The sequence below is a fragment of the Symphalangus syndactylus genome, chromosome 8 (assembly GCF_028878055.3).
Source record: "Symphalangus syndactylus isolate Jambi chromosome 8, NHGRI_mSymSyn1-v2.1_pri, whole genome shotgun sequence".
Taxonomy (NCBI): Eukaryota; Metazoa; Chordata; class Mammalia; order Primates; family Hylobatidae; genus Symphalangus; species Symphalangus syndactylus.
Window position 1 is genome coordinate 77,381,884 of NC_072430.2, and position 6,964 is coordinate 77,388,847.

At 43.4% G+C, this 6,964-nt stretch overlaps 1 long non-coding RNA gene across 1 annotated transcript; it reads left to right on the forward strand.

The window, feature by feature from the left end:
* Positions 1-317: 317 nt before the first annotated feature.
* Positions 318-5,926, forward strand: LOC134737346 (uncharacterized). Its single transcript, XR_010122175.1, has 3 exons — positions 318-549; positions 3,084-3,226; positions 3,419-5,926. It is a non-coding gene; the product is annotated as an uncharacterized lncRNA (long non-coding RNA).
* The last annotated feature ends 1,038 nt before the right edge of the window (positions 5,927-6,964 follow it).

The following is a 6,964-nucleotide window of genomic DNA, read 5'->3' on the forward strand; positions in this document are numbered from 1 at the left end:
CTTTCTTTCCTTTCCACTCCCAACCCTCCCCATGGGCTGTTTCTGGGGCTAGATGCTGCTTGCGAATTGCCACGGGGGATGTTGCCTATTCCTGAAGTCATTTATATTGGTATTACTACAGTAAATTCTTTATGAAATAAAAATCAATAGTCACCGACATCCTGAGTAGTGAGGAAAATAATTGTTTATGGCACTCAGCTTAAGCTGTTCTGATAATCACGTTGAAAAATACAATATTTATTCATTAGATCAAATTTAATGAGGCCTCCTGGCAGTAATTATAAAAATTACTGTAGCAGTAAATTACTAATGAGTTGTGATGTGCTTCCTACCTGTGAAGAAGGATTGGGGGTTGAAAAAGCCTGCTACCCAGATGAGGAGGCGAGGGAGGGAGCCCTGCGGCCCGTGCTGCTCTCTCACCCAGGCAGGGAAGGATCAGTGTACCCAGACCACAAAAGCAAACAAGAAAAAAGACTGAGGACACACAACCAGGGGGATTCCTGGAGCCGTCGGAGCAGGATCAAGATTAGAGCATTCTTTTCCCCAAAGGTGAGCATCGTCTCAGTGACTTGGTGTTGCTGGCGTGCTGGGGTCACAGAGGAGCACTCATCTGACGCCTGGGAAGGACAGGGCTTCTTATTAAGGCTGGGAAATGATTCCAGGCACACGCCGCCCTTCAAGTCTGAGGCCTTGACTCTGACCGCCGAGGTTCAGGTTCTGCTCAGCTCTTTCAAAACCAGCCGCAGAGCATGGCGCCTGCTCTGATGCAAGCACGGTTGATGGTTTTTACAAGCTCCTGGGGGTTTCTTCCTGCTCTGAAGGATCAGAACTGGCTAGAATTTTGCTCTTTTATTTATAGCAGGGAGCTAAGTTTTTTTTTTTTTTTTTTGGACGCAAGTAATTAATTTTGATTGAGGAGATATATATAAAAAAGCCAGAAAATCTGATCTGAGGGCAGGCACAGTTTTTAGAGTTAGCAGAGTTAAATGGAAACATTAAATCTTAGGGAAGTATGGTTGGATACAGCATTGTTGTGCAGTTGTCTGGATTAATATGGACGGTAAACAGCAGCCTTACCACATGGCAGGGCTATGTCAATTCATCCCCGGTAGCCTTTGTTCCCTAGACATAGAGCCATGGTCTGCCGATGAGGGACTAGCCAAGCCAGGTTACAGCCTCCCATCCCACGGGCAGCTGGAATCTGGGAACCAGCCGAAACACCCTCCGAAGCCTCAGCATAGCCCTCCCCTGAAAAGTGTCTCTGAATAGCGGGCAGGCTGTCGTCTGGAGTGACAGCTATCTATTCAGGTAGTGGCTGCTATTGTCTTCACACTTGTAACACCAAGAGGATTTTTGTTTAACTTTAAGAATTCTGACAGCATCTCAGAATGTCGTACTCCAAGTGGGTCCAACCCCTCCTCTCATGGGGAGGGCACAATGACATTAGAGTGTACATTTTTTTCTTTAAATTGCAGATGCCTTAAAATGAGATTGTCAGGTTTGTTGGCTTGTCAGACTAAAGTATCAAGATTGTCACAGTGTATTATATCACTATAATATGATCATTGTACACGAAACTAATGAATAATATTGTACTTAGTGGTGGGATGGAGTCACATTAACATTAAAAACGGTGAGCAGCCTTGCATTTTACCCAGGAGAATCTGGGAGGGATGACTTTACACTGTGGGGTGTCAGGCCAGAATTTCATCACCCAGGGGAGGTCAGGAAGCCTTCTTTGGACAGAGAGGTTAGGAGGTGGCCAGCTGAGTGCTGTATTGGGAACAGCAGAGCAGAAGGGAGGCTGGGGGCTCCTCAGGGAGGCTGACTGAAGTGTTTGCACCCTAATAGGCGCACGGAAAATTGTCTTTAAAGGAAGGCGTAAATGTCAATTGCGAGTTTTCTTCACAATTAGAATCACATGCAGCTAAACTAGAAGCAGTTTGATGAGGATGCAGTGGAAGCTGCAGTGTCTGCCTTGCTTACGCCCTCATTGACCAGTTATTAATTAATTCATTCATGCATTTATTAGACATCAATAAGCCCTACTACATGCCAGGCACTGTGCCAGGCCCTATGTCCACGTAGCAGGCCCAGCCTTGCCTTTGTAAGGCTGGAAAGGCAGCATTGCAGACACTGAACAAGGACATGTACAAAACAATACCGTGAGTCCCTATGGCATAAGTGCTCTGAAGGAAAGCAGAAAAGGGGAGGCTAACTTACTTTGAGAGACTGATACTGAAGTGAGATCTCAAAGAGTGAGAGGGAGTTAGGATGGGAAAGAGCATTTGAAGCAATGGAAGCAGAGGCTTAGAGCCCCTGTGAACTGAAGGAAGGTCAGAGGGTCTGGAAGGAAGCAGGAGCACCACAGTCACTATGTGGGGAATGTGGCCGCTGGGGTCAGGCAGACCTGAGTTTGAGTTTGGGCCAGTTTACCTCTCTGAGTTGTCAGGGACTAAATAATGTCATCGGTCAAGCCCTCAGCACAGGCCCTGGCCCACAGTAGAAATCCCATACATGAAAATAATCATCATGGTTCCAGGGAGGCAGGCTGGGGAGCTTATTGCACGTGGCAGTTTGAAGACACCCAAGTGCTTGTTCTATGGTAGGTGGGCTTTGCGGGGATAGAGCAGGCGAAGGCACAGGTACGTCAAGGCATGGCACTGCCATGTTACCTGAGTTAGGATGCAGAAGAAAACAGGAGAGCGAGTACTTACACTGACTCAGGATAACAATATCCCACCGTAAACATTCATTTACTTTGTCAGCATCAAGCAATGTGTCTTCATACTGCAGATTAGATTGCACGTGACAGTTAGAGAAGTGCCTCCAGGGTTTGTTCCGTTCACAAACTGTACAACCATACTCAGAAGCCCGGAATTCAATACAAATTCTTTTTTGAGTGCCTACAAGGTGGTAAATTTGAAGTCTGTATTTTTTTCAAGGCAGACTGTTCTCGTGCCTACTATTACAGAAAGTCTACTTCCTAAAATGGATATAGGATTTACAGGGTTTGTCTTTTCCAAAAGATGCAAGTACATCCTTCTCACTAATGTTATTGCAAATTGCACTCATATTTGAAGGAGGAAAGTCTTCTGCAAGAACTGCAAATCAAACATTTGTACTCAGAGCCCTCGCAGAAGTCAAATACTTCGATGTTTAGAGTCTGTGGAGTCAGCTCTGCGTGACCCGTGACCTCTATTTCTCCACACTCAAGAGCAGCATGGTAAGATGCAGTTTGGGAGTTTCCTCATCTCTCCTACCTCAGCAGCATAGCAAAGGCTGGTTGAGATTCATTTTTCATGGGTGGGTTGTGAACATATTGATAAAGGATTAACCTGGGCGTGGTATTCCATGAAAACGATTTAGTGAAAACACATATTTTATTCCACTTGTCTTCATCTGTTTCTTCCCCTAGTTATTCTGGATATGAGTCATTGTCATTGGGAGTGGAGTGTACATCATTGGTATTCCTGCTAGGTATGACACAGCTTTTTCCCACCTATACTTCCAGAAGATCACAAGCTCTTATTTTCTGAGAATTTTCATCTGGAGGCAAAGCATTCACCAGTGGGTTGACTGAGCTTTGTAACCAAAATGGCTGAACAAATGAGATGTGGGAATTCTAAACTGGCTTATCACTTCAAAATGCATAAGCCAGGGAGTGCTGGGGAGGGGAGAAGAGGGAAGAAGCAGGAAGAGAGCAGACACAGGGTGGAGACTCACCAGTCCTGCCAGGTGGGGCTTTGTCTGGTCCGGACTGTCTCTGGTACGAGAGGGCACATGCACATTCTCACGCAGCTCCACTCTCCCTGGCCTTCAAGCCTGCTGCCCCCGAGCTCCTTTTACAGTGCCTGGTCTGAGTGTGGCTGAAAGAGCCATCTGCAGAGCCTGCTCCATGCACATGGTCAGCTCTTTGTGGAAGCTGCTTACTGGGGGGACTTTAGAACTCAGCCTTTTTGTCCCACGGACCGCATACTTCTGTGGGTTTTTTCCCCCTAAATTGAACCACTCCTGTCCCTAATTGTGTCACTCCTGCTGTCACCTCTAGCCATCAGAGCCAGTGGCATGGTTCTGATTGTGTTGCAATGCGTCCTTGAAGCATTCTTTTTGTTTGTGTTCAATGGCTCTCCTTCAGCTCACAACACAGTGGTGGCAATGATTTCCTAGGGTCACCCATTCTCCTCTGAGGACCAGCCCAGAAAAGCTCAGTCGTAATGAACAGGGCTTCAGACGGATGGACACACACGGGCTTGAGAGCGCTCCTGGCTTTGGCCACTCTAACAAGATTTTGTCATTTGTGGCTTTTGCACATTGGAAAAACTTTCATCTCTGAGTTTCTATGGGCTATAAATACTTGGTAGGTTAAAAAGGAATCATTCAGAACATGAAATAAACATAACCTGGCACGTACACAGCAACACACCTCAACGGAGCCCTTCAACTTCTAGGCCAGAGCTGCAGGAATCGGAGCCGGGGCTTCCTTCATCCCGTCTCGCATTCACTTCCCTCCCGGGCTGGGCACTGCTCTGGTTTCTGACCTCTTTTGGTTGGATATTTTCCTAATGAGGCAGGAGGATGAGGTCTCCATGTTCCTTATGCCTTTTAACCACAGAGTGAAAACTGTTGATTTTGTTGGCATTGGGGAAAATCTTTAGAATGTATGGAAAACATGTTATGGATATTATATATCTACCATAAACCAAGAAAAGAGTCTGGCAGAGGGAAATTCTATGTTGATTCTGAAAAGTCACCATGATCCTGGTCTTCATGGCTTTATTTTTTTTCTGAACAATTGCTTTATTCTTTTTTTCAGAATATAAAAGAAAGACTAAGAAAAAGAAAAACCAATCATGTTTTTCAAAGATAGCATTCTTAACATCTTGGTCCTGTGCTTTTTTTAAAAAAAAAATTGAGGTACATGTACATAAAGAAAGATGCATAAATCATAAGTGAACATCTCAACATTTTAGAAATCCTAAAAATTATGTATACCCATGTCACCACCACCTAGATCAAAACATTTCGTGTACTCTAGCAAACTCTGTTGTGTCCGTTCTTAGAAATATCCACTCAGAAGTCTCTCCACCATGGCCTGCCATGGTGGCTTATGCCCATAATCCTAGCACTTTGGGAGGCTGAGGCGAGAGGATCACTTGAGCTTAGGAGTTCGAGACCAGGCTGGGAAACATAGTGAAATGTTTCTACCAAAAATACAAAAATTAGCCAGATGTGGTGATGCTTGCCTGTCATCCCAGCTACTCAGGAGGCTGAGGTGCAGGGATGGCTGGAGCCTGGGAGGTTGAGGCTGCAGTGAGCTGAAATTGTGCCACTGCACTCCAGCCTGGGCAACATAGCGAGACCCTGTTTCAAACAAACAAACAAGCAAACAAACAAAAAAGCAGAAACAACAAGAACAACAAAAGAAGTCTCTCCCCTAGAGGGAATCACGTTCTGATTTCAGGCTTATCCTTTCGTCACCGGTCGAGGGTGTCCGGGTTCTTGGCGTCTTGAACAAAGAGTTGAACAAATCACACAAAGCAAGGAAGGAATGAAGAGGTTTACTGAAAATGAAAATACACTCCACAGTGTGTGGAGCGGACCCAAGCCTAGGGGCTCAAGGGCCCCGTTACAGAATTTTGGGGAGTTTAAATACCCTCTAGAGGATTCCATTGGCTACTTGGGGTACACCCTATGTAAATGAGGAGGATGAAGTAAAGTTACAAAGTTGTTTATTATGGAGAGGATATTTGCTGTCATAGCTGAAGGGTGAATCAGCCTTATGTTCCCTGCCTCCAGACCCTGTTTTCATGCCTCACTTATATATATATATAGCTATATATAATATTTGCATACATTGTTCTCTCTATATTTAACTTTTATACTTTATTTTATGTATATCACACATTTCAACAAAAACGGATCAAACTACTCATACGGTATTACAATCTGATCCTTTCACTTTAAATAAATTTTTATTATATAATATTTATGAAATAAAATGTTGTACAGTATTACTACATAATATAATAAAATGTCACATTTATGTGATGTATAAATATGTAAATTATATAATTATCACTTTATATATTATCTTTCTGTCAATAAACATAAAACGAAACCATCACTTTTAATGACTGCATCCTATTGTTCGGTATAGCATAATTTGTAAACTACTTTCCTGCTAATGAACATTTTAGCATTGTTCCTTTGTGATTATATTTTTAAATTGCCCTTAGGGTGACATCTATGAATGGATTTATTCCAAAGGCTTTGTAATCCTATTTTACTGTTATTAACTATGAGTATTAATGCTTCTATATTTTATATTGTCCGTCTCTTTTTGTTCCATTTCTTTCCCTAGCATATATTCATCTTGTGGCTCGTGCTAAAGGACAGTGTGTGAATGTGTGTGTGCCTGTGCACACGTGTGCACGCATGCATGCCTGTGTACATACATTCTATGTTGTTATTGTTATTCTAGTGGTCCCAATCCAGCCCAGCCTTGGAGCAGGAGATGTAAAGTATGTTTGCATCCACACAGCATGTCATATAGTTTTAAAAGTCATTAAAGAAATTCTCACCAGATTTCATTTCTAGTTGTTGGAGAATTTCTTCCACAGATCATTCAATTCTTTCAATTTATAGGGGGAAAAAATGTCTCTGGCTCCAGTCCTCTGAGTGAAGTTGTTGTAATGTCACCCCTTCCACTTGAGTGGAAAGCACGCCCATGAATGCACACACGAATTTCCTTCTACTCTAATCCATGAATATCACTGCCCTTGTTTCCCAGCCCCAGCCCCTAGGGTTTTTGTGTGATACTCCACGCTTTCTATCAGGAGTTAGATTCTCTGTCACAAAACTCCAGTGCTGTGGGTTGGCACGTTTGCTGAATTTTCAAATCAGGGGTTTATTTTCCTGGTCAGTTATTAAATTTATTTTTTAAAGACATCTTTTATTTTCA